This window comes from Camelus ferus, chromosome 3, assembly GCF_009834535.1.
Source record: "Camelus ferus isolate YT-003-E chromosome 3, BCGSAC_Cfer_1.0, whole genome shotgun sequence".
NCBI classification, from domain to species: Eukaryota; Metazoa; Chordata; class Mammalia; order Artiodactyla; family Camelidae; genus Camelus; species Camelus ferus.
The window spans coordinates 59,932,333-59,951,837 of NC_045698.1; the positions used below are offsets into that span (position 1 = coordinate 59,932,333).

Sequence of the window (19,505 nt, forward strand, 5' to 3'; positions counted from 1 at the left end):
CCTGCATCTGACGCCTGCTTTTTATCCAGTCCTTTCAGCGGCCCTTTGTTAACAGTCACTCAGAAGAGGAAATAAAATGTAGCCATTGAAATAAAAATTGCTCTACTCTTTTTAATAGCTCAGCTGCAGGCTCTATTGTTTTATTTAATGGATTGTATAACTGAAGTCTCTCCTCCTGATGATTCCCATTTGGCTTCTGAGTCCCCAAACTGTCAGAATCTTAGGGGTTCCAGAAAGGAGGGCAGTCTGGTGCTTTGCTTGTTCAGAATACGAGTGGGTAGTAAAATTGTTAAGATTCTTTAAAATGTAATTCCTGCTCTGGACTCTACAGTACTATGTGCAAGAAGCAGAGTTTTCTCATCAAAAGAAAGCAAGATTAGACTGTCCCATGATTCACCAACTCTAGTTCAGGACACAGGAGAAGTTTGCTTGGCTTAAATATACAGAGGCAAGTTGTGTTGCAGGCAGTAGAAAGGGGATAAAAGGAAATAGAAAGACTAGAATAAACAATTGTCTTCTCTCTTGTCAGAATTACTGTGTTGTCCTCTAATTGACAGATGTGTTCTCTGCCCTGGGAACCCTCCATTGCATCTCTGTCCTCCTGCCTGCCTATCCATGGACAGTATGGGAGATGTACCTGCGAATCATTTGACTTGTCATCCTCAAGAATGTCACGTGAATATTATGTTTTGAATTATTTAATATTTTGGGGGCTTTTCAGAGCAGTTAAAATGTGTCTGGATTCTGCTGGAACAATTACAGGTAAAATATATTTTGCTTCTGCTCTTCGAAGATAAAACTGCATTGTGTGTATATTCAGAAGATCAAAGTTAAAAAAAAAAGTGCTTCCTACATAAGAAAAGTAGTATAAATACCAAAAAAAGGATTGACCCCCTCTGTGCTCCATACTTAAACATGAATGAATTGCAGGCTATTTACCTGACTAAAATAAACAGTTACGCTATGATTCTTAGAGAATCCTACAAAAAGCTTTTATAATTTATTTTTGTCCTGCTTTGATTTGTTTACTCAAAGCAGGTCCATTGTTTCAGGGACAAGAGGAGAAAGATTTGTTACATCATGAAGTGCTAAGAAGCCTTTCAGCGGAGGGAAGATACACAATGTACAAAGCAGCTAAAACAAATCATATAGTATAACCTGTTAAGGATGTAATTGAGATACATGTAATCATTAACCTTGGAACAGACTAGGAATCCGTTAATGAATCAAATCAATACCCTCTCCACTGATCCATAATAATTTGAAAGAAATGAAAAATTTAACAGTTACTGTATGTGAGGTTAGCGTGGGCTGCAATTAGCTAGCCTCTAGGAGATTATGTTACCTAGTTACCAGAAGGTAAGTATAATTTCCGTAGATCTTCTGAAAAGATTGTCATTAAGACAGGTGCCAGACGTGGAAATGGGTCAGGAAAAGATACCTGGTACGGCCAAAACCCAGGTTATCTTTCTGTCATTTCATTCCATATATCCTTCTTACGACTTTTCATACTCCCAGTTAATGTGGATGTAGTGCTTTGAAAAGACATTACAATTGAATTTTGTAAGTTTGGAAAAAGTGATTATCCCTTTTTATATCTTACTACATGTCTAGCTCTCACAAGAGATGGCAACGAGGTCAAGGCAAAAATTCTGCAGTTGGGAACAGCAAAACACATGAGCTTTCTGCTGTAGGCAAGATACTTGTGTATGAAAATACTTCATGTTTGTACAACTCCCTCGCCTTAACATTTCCAGCAGGTCATTATTGCCAGTGGAATTTTATAGAGGGAAAGTGGGAAGGAAGGAATGTCTTGCCTCTACTGAACCGCCCCCCACCAAGTTTTTTTACATCCTCATTTGACAAGTAGTATGTAGCACCCTACAAAAGTGTGGAAAGAGCAAAATGATCCCAGGGCCCATGGCTTTTATATATATTGCTTTTATGTAAATCGGAGCTAGAAAAAACAATCTTGGTATGTGAAGTTCCTTAGGAAAATCTCATTTTGGGGGAGATATAAAAAGAGATACTGCCATTCTCTAGGGAATCAGTAAATAAAACGGAGAACAGAATTTTTTTAAAATGCATGTAAAATATATGCGTATGGAAATGTTAAGAGCCTTATTTTATAATGCCAAGGAGGGCACAAGATAAAAACTGTTGTCATTTGTTTCCAGGGAAAGCAGTCGGTGAGACCCAGGCACAGTAGGATAGTTAGTTAGCTACCACATGTAAAGCTGAGAGCAGATGGCGCCGCCGATATAGAGCGCAGGAATGTGCGTGTTTATGCGGGTGCGTTTCTGTGCGTGTGCGTGTGGAAACCAGCAAGGAGTTTGACACTGATGTACTCCATCAAGTCCAGTTATAAAGAACAAGTAGATAGAACAACATTCTGTGCATCTGGCAGCCTAACTAGCTCTGTCAATCTGTGGATACTGCTGACATTGTACTATAAGCTTCGATTCCATCTGTGTTGTTTATTTTGAGCTGGATTTACTGCACACTATGTGAATTGATGATGGCTAGAAGGTCCAAAAGATTCCAAGTCTGTTTAAAGTTCCAAGGTGTCAAATTACACAGGATTGTGTCACGAACATTATGAAAGGGTGAGTGGAGAGGCAAACTGATTTGAGTATTTGTTAGACGTCCAAGAAAAATTGCCGAAAATATAGATGAAGAAGGTTTATGAAAACATCTACAGAGTACATACGAACTCCTGCAATCAAATGTTTCTTTTTCAAGTTGTATTGTGTCATTTTAAAAAATTCAAAATATGTACAAACAAATAGACAAGTCAAATCAGCTCTCCATTCTGAGGTTGTGACATGCATATTATTCAAAACTTCCTGATCGGTACCATACTAAATTGCCAGAATAAAGGCATGGACTTGATGGGTGAGGGTTACACCTGCCTTCTTTCTGAATAGCTAGAACTGAGAAACAAGCATGTGTCTATGCACTCACTATTAAGTTACTCTAAGTTACTTCAGCTTCTTTCTGTATAATGAGACATTTTTAAATCTTTCTACTGTACTGTTATGAAACAGGCTTTGTTATCATCACCAAGAAATCACTAGATATATAAATGTATACAATATTCATTAAAAATTGTATTCTTAGCTGAGAAAAACTATTTGATGTAGGTCATCTATATCAAGGCTTTTGTCTGTCTTGATTTTTAACATAACATGCAGCTAAATGCTATGCCTGTATAGTGCCAGAACACAGAGAAAGGGGATTTAATGATTCAGGTGTTATATAGGCATCTATATATCTGATGGCATTTATTTCATGTGGTTGTCCTTGTGTGGTGAGTAGCCCAGATTAGAATTTTTCTGCACTACAAATGATACAGACTAGATTATGTGAGGTTTGGCTCGTCCTCATTGAAGGAAAAAAGCATTCTTCTTATGGTATAAAAATTTCAATTCATGCTTTTAACCCCCATTTAGTTAGAGTTGAATTCAGTTGAATTGTGTCATTGAACACAGGACATATTTATATGAGTTTGAAAATGTTCTTAGAAAGGACAATCATCCTGCCTCCTTTGTCTCAGAGCTAGGAGAGCAAACAGAATCTATGAAAGTAGCTCATTTGCTTGATAATCCTTAATATTCATTGTTCATAAGTATTCATATTTATAGTATCTGTTAAGTAATGTGGAACACACGGCAATATATTATACGATTCCTATCCTCAAGAAACTTTACTATAGAGTTGATGAGTTAAGCTATCCTTATAAAAATGTGAATAGCAATACATATTAAATATCAATTTAAAAATACAAGGATGGCACAAAGTAGACTAAAATTAAGTTAGAAGCATTTACTTTAGTCTTCTGTCAGATACTAGACTGGAGGCTTCCCCTCCATTAGGTATTTCACCTAACTCATCAACTCTATGAGATGTGCCCTTCTTCCCTGATAAGACAGAAGCTAGGAACGTGAATGTCATTTGTCTGAATGACATAGCCACTAAGTAACTGAATAAGGCTTTACTCTGATCCACCTCCACAAACATACATCTCACACCTGTTTTAAGAAATGTAAAGGCTTGTAAGGAGTAACATACAAAATGTTAGAACATAATGCAGCAGTGCTGAAACAGATGTGTACATGGGGAGCGATAAGAACAGAGCAGAGGGCATCTAGCTCAGAAAGCTGATGGAGCTTAACAGAGAAGGAAAAAGCGACTCGCTTCCCAGACAGGCACAGGCATGAGGCAAATACGGGGATGAACAAAAGGCAGGACAAGGAATGTAACTTTTGCAGCACATCCTGGTAATCCGTGTGGGCCACTGATTTTCCACAGTGATATTATGCATTCATAATAGGACAGAATAGGAAGTAATCCCAGTAGTACTGAGGTAATATGGAAAGACATGAGTCAGCGGAAGACCAAGCTCACTCAAAAGATTTTGAATAGAAAGTTAAATAAATAATTGGATAGTGTAGGTGAAGTTAAAAGGGACCAACAAATATTTGGAGATAAAGATGTAAGCCAATATGGCAGATTGAAGGATGTACAGGCCAATATGGTAGATATGTTCATTTTCCATTCAGGCCATCAATTGCCTTATACAAGCTTGGAACTTGTTATTATCTAGAACTGGACTGCCACCTCTAAAATCTTAAATTGCTTTCTCTGACAACAACTTCATTCAGTCATCCCTGTCTCCAAACTGATCAAGACCTTTAATCCTCAAAATTATGTGTTTCTTATCAGACTCAATCTAATGCCTAACTAACTTAGATTCCCTGGTCTGCCCCTTCAACCTCTCTTTTTACTTCAAATTTCTTGCCAAACTTTCCTTCTATATTACATCTTCCTTGGAAAAACCTCAAGATCAGATCAGTTCTTCCTTAGTTCCTGACCTCTCTTTCCCATTATTCAAAAAAATTATCTCCATTCTCCTCTATGCTAGCTGTCTTTTTACCCTCAGCTTATTATCCCTTCACAAAGAAAGCAGAACCCATCATCCAAACACTACAAGCAAAGGGACTTCAGTACCATGGCTTCTAACTCTTCCATCACACATGTAGATGTGTTATTCCTTCTGCATGAGGCCAATCCTTCCATCTGTGCTGTGGATTCTCCTTCCCCCTCCCCTATCTCAGGTTTTCAAGGACCACAGTTCCTTAAAAATCTTGTGTTTTCCATTTTTTAACCCCAGATTTCCATGTGTTTACTGGCTCCTTCTCAAAAATTAGTGCTTCAATATACCTAAGTCTCCAATTTTAAAAACAACCCAATGCCTTTGTCCTCTAGTCATTCTTGAGCTACTGTCCTATTTTTCCCTTTCATAGGGAAACTTCTTGAAAAAGTGTCCTACAGTCAATGTTTTCCCCTGGCCTCCTTTTCTGTGCATCCCCCAGACCACTGCAATCTGGAAACCACCCCAAGAATTTCCTGAAACTGTTTTTAAATGCCTTGTTTCTAAATCTCTAATGAGTACTCTTGCCTTATTTACTTGTAGAACTTGATATTGCTGACTAATTTCTCATCTTAAAACACAATTTCCTTGGTTTAATGATACCACACACTGTCATTTTCGTTGTCTTTCTCTTCCACTGCCATTTCTCTAAATATCAGTGTCTTCAGGGCTGTCTCTTAGGCCCTTGGCTCTTATCATTCTGTACATTCTTCTGAGGAGCATCATTTATAGTTTTAATTACCCCTTTATGCTTATAGCTTCATTTACATCTTCACATGAAAGCATCCAATCCAAGGAATAAATCCTCAAGCACTATTTTCTTATGAGCCTCAGTAAGTCCTGTATATTTAACTACTCAACTTCTCTGCTTGGCTGTAGCCATCTGAAAGGCTACACCTCCAAAACTGAATGCACCATCTCCTTCCTTCATTCTTTTAGCCAAACTTCCTAAATATTTCTCAACGACGTGAACTTTTGTTTTTCTTTTCTAAAAACATTATTCTCATCCAGATTAAAGTAAACTAAGGGACTCAATCATTTAAGACATCTATAATTGAGTAAGGAAGTAGAGACGATATAGCTCAAGTGGTAGAGCACATGCTTATCACGCATGAGGTCCTGGGTTCAATCCCCAATCCCTCCTCTAAAAATAAATAAATAAACCAAATTACCTCCCCCACCTAAATAAAATAAAATAAAATAAATAAATAAATAAATAAATAAATAAATAAATAAATAAATTTGTGTAAGGAACTTATAATTCAGATGGCTGGAGGAAACAAAATTAAATGGAGCTGACAATATACCTCTCTTAATTAAATTGAAACAGTTGAATGAACCACAGCTAAAATACTAAATTTCAAAAGCCTAACTCATAAGAAATAAATATTTGAAGCACGTTAAGGACAAAAAGCATATCATCTTTATATTCCTAGCTCAAGCACTATGAACTTCAACAGAGTTGCTGGTCAATTAATACTTATTTAATGAATTAACAGGTTTGTTCTTGAATACTACAGAAAAGCAAGAAGCATTACAAAATTCTCACCAATTCATTCACACCTGGTTATGACCCTTCTATAACTTATTCCATACACTGAATGGCTGATGAAGTAAAGATGTCAGAACTCTTCCCACTTGTGTCTGGTGGAATTACAAATTTCCTTAGAACATAATAATAAAAGGAATATCAGGCATTAAAATGATTAGCCTTTGTATTAAAATGTCCTGTCCTACAGCCTTCGTTTGCAAACCCAGTCACTATCCGTAGAAAAAAAAATTTGACTGGCTCAACCTACCTTATTGCTCTAATGGAAAACTAGAGTTTTACACATCCTAGTAATGAAGAAAGTTGAATCTTTAGCCAAAACAAACTATCTTCTTTTTCCTCAATTCCTTCAATTTCCTCCCTGAGCAGTGGGTATAGACTAACATGCTGCTAGAATTTGGTAAGTTCACTGCATCTTTCAGTTATGCTCTGGACTTCAAGCAAACAAAAGTGAAATTCTACTGTGATCCTATCCTCCTTTTATTATGAATTATGCAAATATAATAAAAAGTATAGAAAATGTAAGTGTCCAATTTAATAAGTTAAGTTATAATAAAGCAAACATCTATGTAACTGCCAACAGATTACAAAATAGAACTTTGCCAACAGCCTACCCAATTATAACACTCCCCCCAACTCAAAGAAATCACTGTCCAGACATTTACAGTAATAATTTTCTTGCTTTTCTTGATAGTTTTACCACCTGAAAATGGGGTGCTAAATAATAAAATTCTGTTTTTCTGTTGTGAACTTTTTATAAATGGAATCATATAGAATTTATTTCTTTGGTGTGACTTTTTTCACTTGATGGAGAAACTTAATTTCTCCACGATGCGAGATATCTGTAGTTTGTTGTTTTAATTGCCATCAATAATCCGTTGTATAAATACACCTTAATTTACTTTCCATTCTATTGCTGATGAACATTTTGATTACTCACAACTTTTGGCTGTTATGAATAAGGATGCTGTGACATTTGTGCACATCTAGCATAGTGTATTTAAGCATGCCTTTCTGTAGGGTATATAATTAGAAGTGAATGATGGGTCTGAAAAATATCCTCAAATTTACTACAATGAAAAACAATGAAAATGAATTTTCATTGGTTGTACTAGTTTAACTAGTTTTAAAAATAATTTCTTAAATTCTGAAGGTAAATACCATCTAGTATTACATATTTCACATGGAAACAAGAAAAGTCTGACAAAATTTTTCAAAATAAAATGTAAAATAAAGTATTAGTGCCTAAAAAACATGAGCAAATATTGGTATTTTTTTTCCTGATGAAAATACACATTCTTTCATAAAAGTAGTAAGAAAGCATTAGCCACATTTATCTGAATTCTTAATCAAGCAATAGAGCTGACAGAAATAGATCCTGTAAAGATTATAATGCTTAGATTTTCATTTTATGGAATTCACATTTCTCTCATAATATTACAAAGTTTGAAAATCTTGCTCAATATGCAATTAAACCACCATTGTATGGGCTTATTAAAGAATTTGCTCTTAAAATATAACTCCCACTTTGATATTTATTTATAAAATTTTGATGATGAGAAGCAGCTTTACACTGAAAACAGTAAATCAAATCAGTACTTTCTTTGACCTAAGAACTACTGACTGATTCTCCTGGAAAAAAAAAAAAAAATTCCCATACTTTGATTTATTGCAAAACAAAATCCCTTTTCTTAAGTTATGTTGCAACTTTTGGAACCAGTATATGAGAGATTTTTTAGAAACTATGTCATGATTCTCAAGATGCCATTGAGAACAAGGTAGAGTTCATCTCTGCTGTCACACAGCTTAGCATCTAAAGTGAAAGTGTAAAGAAGCTGAGAAATTATGCCAGAGGAAAAAGGCACATTAAAAAGGGCATTTGAGCAAGTAAGACCTCAAGGACGAATGAGGCATGATGGAGAGGGAAAGACGAGATGAGTTCTAGGAAAAGGAACAAAAGCCCAGAAATAAGAAAGGAACTATATAGGAGGATCAGAAATTAATGCAAGGGTCTTTGAAGTCAATCAGACATAGGATGAAATCCAGGTTCTCCAATTAATAGCTGTATGACCTTGGTTAGGTCACTTACCCTTTCTACTTCTCACTATAAAACGGGAGATAATAAGATTTTTTGCAAGGATCAGCTAAGATAATGTTTATAAAGCACACATAAAAAATTCTGCAAAAGTAGGTAGCAACTTTAAGAGCAGAATCAAACATTGTGGAGTTGGGTAAGTTCATATGAGGCAAGCATATGGAGAGATAAGCAATTTCACTCATCAGGAGTGTTTGGGCCACAGTAAATAATTCAGACCTTATGCTGAGAACAATGGGGAGGGACCCCAACAGATCTATGTTTCAGAAAGGAGGCTCAGGTAGTAGAAATGGGTGGAAGGGGAAAAGAGGCAGGAGAAAAAGTGAGGACCTGACCAAGGTTAGTGGCAGTGGAGATGATGGGAACTGGGTGTATTTAAAAGATATTTAAGTACAGGATATCCATTTCTGGCAATATTGAAGACAGGAGAGCTAAAACTCTGTCTACATACCTAATAATTAATTTTGTGCATATATCTGTCTACCTATATATTTTCTTTAATAAATAAGTTTGTTTTCAAGTAAGAAAAGGGAATGCAAACGCTCTGGGGCCAGAAATGAAACATGAGCATGAGTCCAGGGAAGTTAATAAGTACTGGGGTAACTGCTGCCCTGGGTGTATCTACTGATCTTGAGTAGCCTAGAGCTTAGGTTTTTATGACTGGAACATATGAGGGAGGAGAGACAAAGTCTTGCTCTACACACACCAACCTCTGCATGGATCCTGGATTCATAAAGAGCTAGTTTAAGAAAGAGATAATCTAGAAAACAATACTCTGCAATATTAGTATCAAGTAGTTTTTAAGGCAAAAATCCTATTGCTAGAAATGAAGATAAAAAATAATAAATGTTTCAGTTCATCAAAAATACACGCTAATTTTAAACTTACATTATTAGGTGTTTATAACTTCACAAAATATGAAGTGAAAATTTGACCTCAAAATGAGGCTTTTCATCTCAGTCCTCTTAAAAATTACTAGATCAAGATAAAATAATTGGTAAGGGTATAAAAGATTTTAACAGCATGATTAAACTAGAGTTCATTTAATAAATAAAATATGTGTGAAACACAGGTAAAGAACAGTGTACCCAAATTCTGTGGTATACTTAGCTTTTCAAACACACGTTGAATATGTTGTTTCATAAAGAAAGTCTTGAAAAATTCCAAAGAATCAATGTACACAGAACAAAACTGCTTAATATTAAATTACTTTAAAATTTAAATTGCTAAAATTTAGATACATTTAAAGTCAACAAAACCAAGAATATGTTTAAAAAGATCTAAAGTCATATATAACAGGACAACTCATAGGTCAAAGCAGATTTCATAATGGAAATTAGAAAATACTTAGATCAGACCAATAATAAGGACTATTTCAAATTTTGTTGGATGCAACAACAACAACAAATTCTCAAAAGGAAATTATAGCCTTAATATTCATCACAGAATAGGAAATAAGGGTTGAAAATTACTTATCAAACTTAAGAAGTTAGCAAAAACCCAAAAATTTTAAAGTACAAAAAGAAGTAGAAGTAAGGATATAATAAAGATCAGAAATCAATGAAATAGAAAATAAAGCTACTGTATTAACAAAGCCAGAAGTTTAATTGTGGGGGAAACAATGACAAAATACTGGTGAATTATCACTGCTTCCATTCATCTATACTAGACGTTCTGGAATTCTTTGTGAAACAAAAATACATAAAAGTCCTAAATATTGAAAAGGAAGAAATAGCAGATGACATTATAAGAAAAACTCAAAAGATGAATTATTAGAATTAATAGGAATTTAGCAGTTTATTATTTATAAAGTATACCATTTTCAAGAATATGGAGATTCAATATAGTAAAGTCAATTCTCTGCAAATATATTTATACTTTCAATACAAATTTAATCAAAACCTCAGCAGTATTTTTCATACATTGTGGTAATTTTTAAAATATATGCATATATATAGAGAAAAGTGCATATATATTCATATATAAAATATATATGAAAGAGAAAAATATGATCAGAACATTCTTGAAGCAAAAGCCAGGTAAACTTGCTCTACTGGATATCCAGACTTATAATAAAACTATAGCATTTAAGAGTGTCGTTTTGCCACAAAGATAGAAAATATACCAACAAATGAGAGCCAAGAAATAGACCCACCATTGTATAGAAACACGACCTAAAACAGGGAAACTGATACATTGCACAGTCAGTGGTAACTAAACAGTCAGTTTCCAACTGTTAAAAAAAAAAGAATTTGTCCCTTACATCACATCATATACAAAAACAAGTCCTAGATGGATTAAAACTTAAAAGCTAAAGAAATATTTTAAATTTTTATGAGAAATTATAAAATATCTTTATGACTTTGGGGAAGCAAATGGATTTCTTAAAGAAGATACAAAATCACTTAAAATCAAGAAATAATCCCTTTTAAAATCACATCCAAAACAGTAAAATACTTAGTAGTAAATCTGACCAGAGAGGTGAAAGACTTATACACAGAAAGCTATAAAACACTGATTAAGGAAATTAAAGATGACTTAAAGAAATGGAAAGATATCCCATGCTCTTGGACTGGAAGAATCAATATCATTAAAATGGCCATACTGCCCAAGGCAATCTACAGATTTAGTGTGTTCCCTATCAAATCACCCAGGACATTTTTCACAGAGCTAGAACAAACAATCCTAAAATTTATATGGAATCACAAAAGACCCAGAATTGCCAAAGCAATATTGAAGAAAAAGAACAAAGCTGGAGGAATAACCCTCCCAGACTTCAGTCAATACTACAGAGCTACAGTAGTCAAAACAGCATGGTATTGGCATAAAACAGACATGTAGATCAATGGAACAGAATAGAGAGCCCAGAAATAAACCCACAGACCTATGGTCAATTAATCATCAACATAGGAGGCAAGAATATACAATGGAGAAAAGACAGTCTCTTTAGCAAGTGGTGTTGGGAAAACTGGATAGTAGCATGTAAATCAATGAAGTTAGAATATTCCATCACACCATACACAAAAATAAACTTAAAATGGCTTACAGACTTAAATATAAGACAAGACACAGTACATCTGGAGGAAAACATAGGCAAAACATTCTCTGTAATAAATCTTAGCAGTGTTCTCCTAGGGCACTCTACCCAGGCAATAGAAATAAGGACAAATATAAACAAATGGGACCTAATTAAACTTACAAGCTTTCGCACAGCAAAGGAAACCATAAGCAAAACAAAACGACAGCCTACAGAATGAGAGAAAATATTTGCAAATGATGCTACTGACAAAGGCTTACTTTCCAGAATACATAAACAGCTCATACAACTTAATAACAACAACAACAACAAAACCCAAACAACCCAATCCAAAAATGGACAGAAGACCTAAAGAAGCAATTCTCCAGTGAAGACATACAAATGGCCAATTGGGACATGAATAAATGCTCAATATCACCAATTATCAGAGAAATGCAAATCAAAACTATAAAGAGGTATCACCTCACACCAGTCAAAATGGCCATCATTTGCCCTTCCTCCACCTTTTGGTTCCATTCATGCCCTCAGTAGATTGGATTATGTCCACCAGCATTGGTGAAGACAATCTTCTTTACTCTATCTATGGATTCAAATACTAATCTTTTCCAGAGTGACCCTCATAGACAAACTCAGAAATAACACTTTTCCAACTATCTGGATATCTTAGTCCAGTCAAGATGATACATAAAATTAACCATCACATACTCCTTAGTACTAGTTAATTAACTAAAAACCTCTGAGCTAAGAGTGAATTATTTGGGTCTTTAAATATAAACAAAACAACCTAATCCAAAAATGGGCCAAAGACCTAAACGAGCAATTCTCCAGAGAAGACATACAAATGGCCAATAAGGAACATGAAAAAATGCTCAATATCACTAATGATCAGAGAAATGCAAATCAAAACTACAATGAGGTATCACCTCACACCAATCAGAATGGCCATCATTCAAAAGTCCACAAATGATAAATGCTGGAGAGAGTGTGGAGAAAAGGGAACTCTCCTACACTGTTGGTGGCAATGTAGTTTGGTGCAGCCATTATGGAAAACAGTACGGAGATTCCTCAAAAAACTAAAAATAGAATTACCATATGATACAGGAATCCCACTCCTGGGCATATATCTGGAGGAAACTCTTAATTCGAAAAGATACATTCACCTCAGTGTTCACAGCAGCACTATTTACAATAGCCAAGACATGGAAGCAACCTAAATGTCCATCGACAGGTGACTGGATAAAGCTGTGTTACATTTATACAATGGAATACTACTCAGCCATAAAAAAGAATAAAATAATGCCATTTGCAGCAACATGGATGGACCTAGAGATCATCTTTCTAAATGAAGTAAGTCAGAAAGGGAAAGAAAAATACCATATGATATCACTCATATGTGGAATCTAAAAAAAAAAAGAAAAAGGACTCTATGAACTCAACTACAAAACAGAAACAGACCACATGCAGACATAGTAAACAATCTTATGGTTACCAGGGTAAGGGCGTGGGAAGGGATAAATTTGGGGGTTTGAAATTTGCAAATGTTAGCCACTATATATAAAAATAGATTTTTAAAAAATTTCTTCTGTATAGCACAGGGAACTATGTCCAATATCTTGTAATAATCTTTAATGAAAAAGAATATGAAAATGAATATATGTATGTATATGCATGACTGGGACATTGTGCTGTACACCAGAAATTGACACACTGACTGACTACTTAAAAAAAAAAGTTAATTACCAGATGTTAAAAAAAATCATAATTTACATTAAAATTAAGAACTTCTGTTGATTGAAGAAAGGAAAAACTTTTCTGTTGATTACAAATAAATATAAAAAAACTACTAGAGAATAACATTTGCACACCTATAATTGAAAAATAATGTCATCCACATACACTATAAAGAATTTCACTATAAAAATCACTAAGGAATGGTGAACAACCTAATAGATAAAAGGGCAAAAATACATACAAATAAATTTCACAGAAGAGAAAATAAATGGCCAAAAATAAATAAAAATATATCCACCTACATTAAATTTTAGAAAAATAAAAATTAAACCACAGAAATACTATTTTGCACCCACCACATTGACAAAAATAAATGTCTTTAAAAATTAAGTGCTGGTTAGGATACAGAGCAACCGGAACTCTTAAAGCACTGCAAGAGAGAGTTTAAATTCCTGTCTAGCCACTGGAAAATAATTTGGTATTAACTATTGAACTTGGAAATTTGCATATATTACAATCCAGTAATTCTACTTCTAGATATAGACTTTAATAAATATTCTTGTTCATGTCATGTGAACTGAGGATATATATAATAATTTCACAGAAGCATTGTAAGAGTAGAAGAAAAATTAAAACACAAATGACCATTGTTAGGCAAAATATATAAATAGTTATATATTTATTAAATATACACTATACAAATTCTAAGTTAACTATTCCTACATGCAACGAATATGGATAAATCTCAAGGAATAATGCTGAATGAAACAGGAGGTTGTTGAAAAAAGCATATGTTAGAATATCATTTTTATAGTTTAAAACCAGACAAATCTAATCATTATCTTGTTGGGTGATACATATAACAAAGGACATGAATGATTATTACAAAATTTAGAATAGTATTTAACTCTGGGGGAATGAGGAGGAAATGGGATGTTCTACAGACAAATTCAAAGTGAAATTCAACAGAAAGTAATAGTAACTCATTTCTTAATTTGAGATTTCTTAATGGGTTCATGGATGTTAATTCTAGATTCTGGGAAGTTAAATTGTTAGTATTTGTTAATTTGTAAATGGTGAGGAGCAGAAAGAGCAACGGAGTCCTGCATTCGTGAACTGAGCCACCGAGTGAGTGACGCTGCTATTTAATGAGAGGAAGAAGAGGATGAGGTGAGGACGGGTGAGAGCAAGGGAGTGGGGACAATGGTGAGGAGTAAGTTTCAAACTGTTCAGGTTCAGACAGCTGCAGTACACCTTAGTAAAAACTGGGGGAGTCAATTGTGATATAGGATTAACTATGGGAAGAGGACTCTGGGCTTTAGACAGTTCTAGAAATCAGTGGCATGTAGATTGTCTCTGAGATCCTGAAGGGATGAAATTCCAGGGGACGGGTGTGGAGGTTGAGCAGCAGAGGAGAACGGAGGAGAGCTGGTGTACCATTTATAGATGTTACAAGTTGGGAGGGGAGCTCTTGTCTCAGGAAGTAAAGGATTAATAAATGTAAGTTCCTGAACTGAAACTTATGTGCAAAAAATTATGCAAGTCCTTCTTTGAATCCCAGAATACATAGGCAAATGATGCAGAGAGATGTACCGCAGTGCAAGAGTTTCTACAATTCCTGGTTTCAGGGTGGCTGCAAGAAAACCCCAAATAAAATTTTCTCTCCTTGATATGGCCTTCTGGCAAGTAGTAATCTCTCAATAAGTTTATGAAGATCAGAGCCTAGAGAATTTCAGAATGCTCCATACTCACTCTTCTGCTTGTCTTAAAGAGGCAGCCATGCTATGAACCACCTATGGAGAGGCCCAGTGGCCAGGAAGTACAGACAGCCTGTAGGACTGGCAGGCCTCAGTCATACAGTCACAAGGAAGTGAATTCTGCCCAAACCTCAGTGAGTTTGGAAGTGGATTCCTCCCGAGACAACCTTCCAGATGAGAACCCAGCCCTGTTGACATCTTGACTGAAGTCATATGAGACCCAGAGCAGAAGAGCAAGCTAAGCCTGTCCCACAGAAACTGTGAGATGATAAATATGTGTTTAAGGTGCCAAGTCTGTGGTAATTTGTTACGCATCAATAGAAAACAAATATAATACTGTGTGTGCACATGTGTCCATGTTATATGTTCATCAAGATCTATGTAGAATTTGGGGAAAAGAGAAAATATGTTAGGTATATTTTTATAGGGACATTTTTCCTGAAAGTTTAGTGGTTAGGAGGAACCCTCTCTCTCCCCTCAAAAATGTGTATATAAAAGTAAGAAGCCTTCATTTAAGTAAGGTGATTGAGTCAGAAGCCTCAGTTTCTGGATGGATAAAGGAAGCATGCTAGAACTTTGCTTGCAGTTCGTATCATTTATTCTCTGAGATGTTAATTTGATCATTTTGAGTTTCTGCCCCTAACTAAGGCATCTCTCTTCTAAGATATGCATTAATAGTTTATAAGAGCCAACAGCCAAAGGCGGTGCACTCCTGGTTAAAACCCAACTTACAGTGTAACATTTCTCCCAATTTAAAATGCTATAAAGTCCAAATATTGTGAAGGAAAAGCTGGGCTGGTCTAACAAGATAACTCACAGGTCTAGGAATGTGAAGGAGAGGCTGGGCTGGGCTAACAAGATAACTCACAAGTCTAAGTATTGGAATACTGATCTGAGTTCTGCTGGACTAACTTGTAAATCTAAGTTAATTAGTGTTGATTTGCTGTTTATGTTTTTTTGCTAGCCAGCTGGATTTTCAAAGATACATATCTGGCTTTGGAATGTTGGTTTGCTGCCTCCCCACCTCCACTTTTGTGATGATAATGCTGCTAAAACTGTTCCATGCCTATTGGCCGAATACCCCAAGCTTGTACTTTACCCTGTAAAACCTCATGCGCATGTCTTGGAGGTGCTCAGAGCTTCGGAGCGGAAGCCCCTCTGAGCCCGCCGGCGTAATACATCTGAGTACTCCAACCCTCAAGTGGTGCTTGTTTCTTGACTGGCCTGTCGTTTCCGTAACAATATGGCGGGTTAGATAAGCAGGAGTAACTCACTTTTTCTGTAGCTGTGACACTGACTGATCACTTTTATAAATTAATTCAGATTTACAACTAAATAAGAAAACCTTGGAAGGCATGGAAAAGTACATAGACAAACAAAAGTATCTGATAATATTAGGAATTATTTAATATTAAATTGTACTTAATAAGGAACTAAAAATCTATAAACTTGGGCTTCATAAAACCTTAGTTAAAAAATTGTCTGAATGAAATATTGGGCCTCTTAAATGCCTTTCGTTTTCATGTGTCTTTCATTGATGCTATAAAGAACTCACTGAAGGTCAGCCTTTCTTTCTGAGGTCTCCATAGTAACTGTGATCTTAGCCACTTCTTTGATTGAGAACATCAAAATGTCATAATTGATATAAAACTCATGAACACCAGATCAGGGCACTGGTGCCATATTTGATGCACCATCAAAGTTACTTACTTGTTTGTTCTTGTGTGTTCTTATTGCTCCTGGCTTTTTCTATTTTATTTCTTCCCTCATAAGGGACAAAATGGAGAAACCTTAAGATAACAACAATGGAGAACTTATCTAGAGTCTGAAATACACCTGAGTAGCTGGAGAAGGAGCTGATGTTACTCAAGAGGAAGCCTCCAGGGCTGATCCTTACAAGACAGGAGCAGCTCATTGTTTGAACCATTAGATGAGATTCACATACAAATTAAGAGATGTGATCCTGGAAAGAAATTTAAATCAGAGAAGTTAAGTTAGATGAATAATAGAAAGAAAGGAGAATGGCAGTATTCATTGGAAAAACAGAAGCAGGAACAATCTTAGAAATGAATGTAAAAGGTTTATATTAGCAAATGAAGTTGAAAATGGCCCTAACAGTGAAACAGGTGGGGGAAATAGATTTTGAAGGGAGCAGAATCCCTTTGAACTACTTATACTTGGTGACCTCAAAGGCTGGTAAAGTCAGGAGACAGCCTCAGCTTCTACACAGCTGCTCTCTGGCATTATTAATGGCATGAGAATGGATCTGGAAATTGGTAAAATAGTAACAGCTAAACCAACAGTTTAAAAAAACAGAACGAAGTCTTAAGTCATGAAGCCTGTCCATCAATTATAAGAGAAAGGTACCTTCTTGCTGGAAATGAAGACAAGGCAAGAATCCTCAGCCCTCATCAATCTCAACAACTGTCTTTAGCTCTAGTTCATTTTGATTTAAACTTAGCCTAGTCCATGTCTCTGGCTTATGGTTTGAATCCACTTTGGGATTCACCTCAGTTCTCTCTAAACCTTCCCTGACAACTGCGCAAGGGGACTGCCCTGGGAAGAAAAGAAAAAAGGTAGGATGAGCCTCTTCACGGTTCAAGCACTGAAAATGATCTTTCCCCGCAGTTGTTTGTTATTTATAATTATACCATATGAATATTGTCCCGTAAGGAAAGAAGTGAGAAGAGTATGCTGCCTTTCCAGTGGGGACGCTCATTGAGTAGTTTCTCTGTCCTTAAAAAAAGTAATGGGCTACTTCAAGGCTCAGGAAAATTATTCTAGAGACCAGTGCATCTCAAGCCTTAGTGTACGTAGTGATCATCTGGAGAGCTTGCTGGAACAAAGACTTGGCCCTATGCCTAGAGAATCTCTTGACAGAGATCTTCAGTGATGGTTTTTCCTATACTACTCACACCAGTCAAACCCTTATTGTGAGGACTGGCTAACTGAGAAAATTAGGTAGGTCTGTGGGAAATTCTGTGTCTCTCAGTTTTTCCAGACACTACTGAGTAGATGCTAAAAGGGCATTATTGTTATGGATCAATGCATAGCCTTATGAACATTTCTGTTTAAACTAAAAACTTAATCTTAAGATTGCTTAGCTTCATGTTCCTTTAAGTGCTTTCCCAGCAGGAGAGTAAGCTGGTTTTCTTCAAAATTTCCCCATGTTTCTGAGGGAACAAAACGAAGTGCTGATACTTCTTGGGCACCTACCATATGCCAGGCATTGTGCTAGTCCCTTATTTGGTCCTAATCCTTACAATAACCCTTACGAAATAGTACTGTTCTCACTCTCACTTTATAACTGATGTAACTAAGTACAGAGAGACTGAGTCAGTTCATAAATTGCATGGTTCAAATGTAGAAAAACTAAGATATGAATCTCATTTCTCGCTATTTTGCTACATAATTTGTCCCATTTTCTGAATTGTTTTAAATTACAAATTACCCCCAAGGTCATTACAGCTATACTTCCAACACCTTTTCTGTCTTAAAAGGTAGGAAATCTCCCAATTTATATTAAATAATCATTCTATCTGTTCCTAAACTCAGAGCCTAGAGAAGTCAGTATTGCCTTTTCTTGTGTTTTGGTTTTGTTTTTTTTTTTTTTTCTCCTGTTGTTCATTGCTAGTTAGACAGATTACAGTACAAATGAAAATTTCTCTGTTTGCCACAAGAGCAGGTCAACAGTTCATTATTCCATGCTTAATACAGGTTATCACTACACTCCTTAATCTATTTAGAATATCCTCTAGGAATAAAGAGTAAGAGAACTTTCTAAGACACCATTTCCTATGTTAAAGCCAAATTTATTCTATTTAGGGAAAAACATAACTTTCAAAATGCTCTGTAAAAATCTGGCATCTTTAGACATAATGTAGTTATGAAGGAGACCTGTATATTTCCTTTCTTCTTAAAAAGGACAGTAATTTTCAGCCCCATTATAAACTAACAAAGCCTTCCAAGAAGACTGAGACTGACATTTTTTATATTTTCAGCTGTCACCAGTTTGTTACTTTATTCACATATTCAACAAAACTACTGCCCTCTTACTGTGTTTATCATAAAGAATACATTGGTGAACAAACTGATTAAATGTTATCTCCACTTTCATGAAGTCCAAAGGCATGAGTGATCATTACTCATTTCTTCTAAGTTTCTATATTAATTGTAGTGATAAAAAGCTAAAGCAATCTTATGAAAAATTTTAATTTAAATAGAAATGTTAATATGGCCAATGCACTGATCCATAACAATATTACCTTTTTAGCATCATAAATTTATATGTTAATTATGTGATTAAATCACAAACCTGTTTTTCATGGCATTTTTCTTTCCTCTGGGGTAGAGTTTCAAGTTCCATGTAATAGTAATAACATTAAATCCAGTGACCTTAACAG

At 35.4% G+C, this 19,505-nt stretch overlaps 1 long non-coding RNA gene across 1 annotated transcript in view; it reads left to right on the plus strand.

Annotated features, from left to right (window-relative positions):
- Positions 1-19,505, plus strand: part of LOC106730042 — a 455,276-nt gene that overhangs the window by 407,008 nt on the left and 28,763 nt on the right. Inside the window, exon 12 of the long non-coding RNA XR_004318244.1 lies at positions 558-675. This is a non-coding gene — a long non-coding RNA (uncharacterized LOC106730042). The remainder of the gene's footprint in view (positions 1-557; positions 676-19,505) is intronic.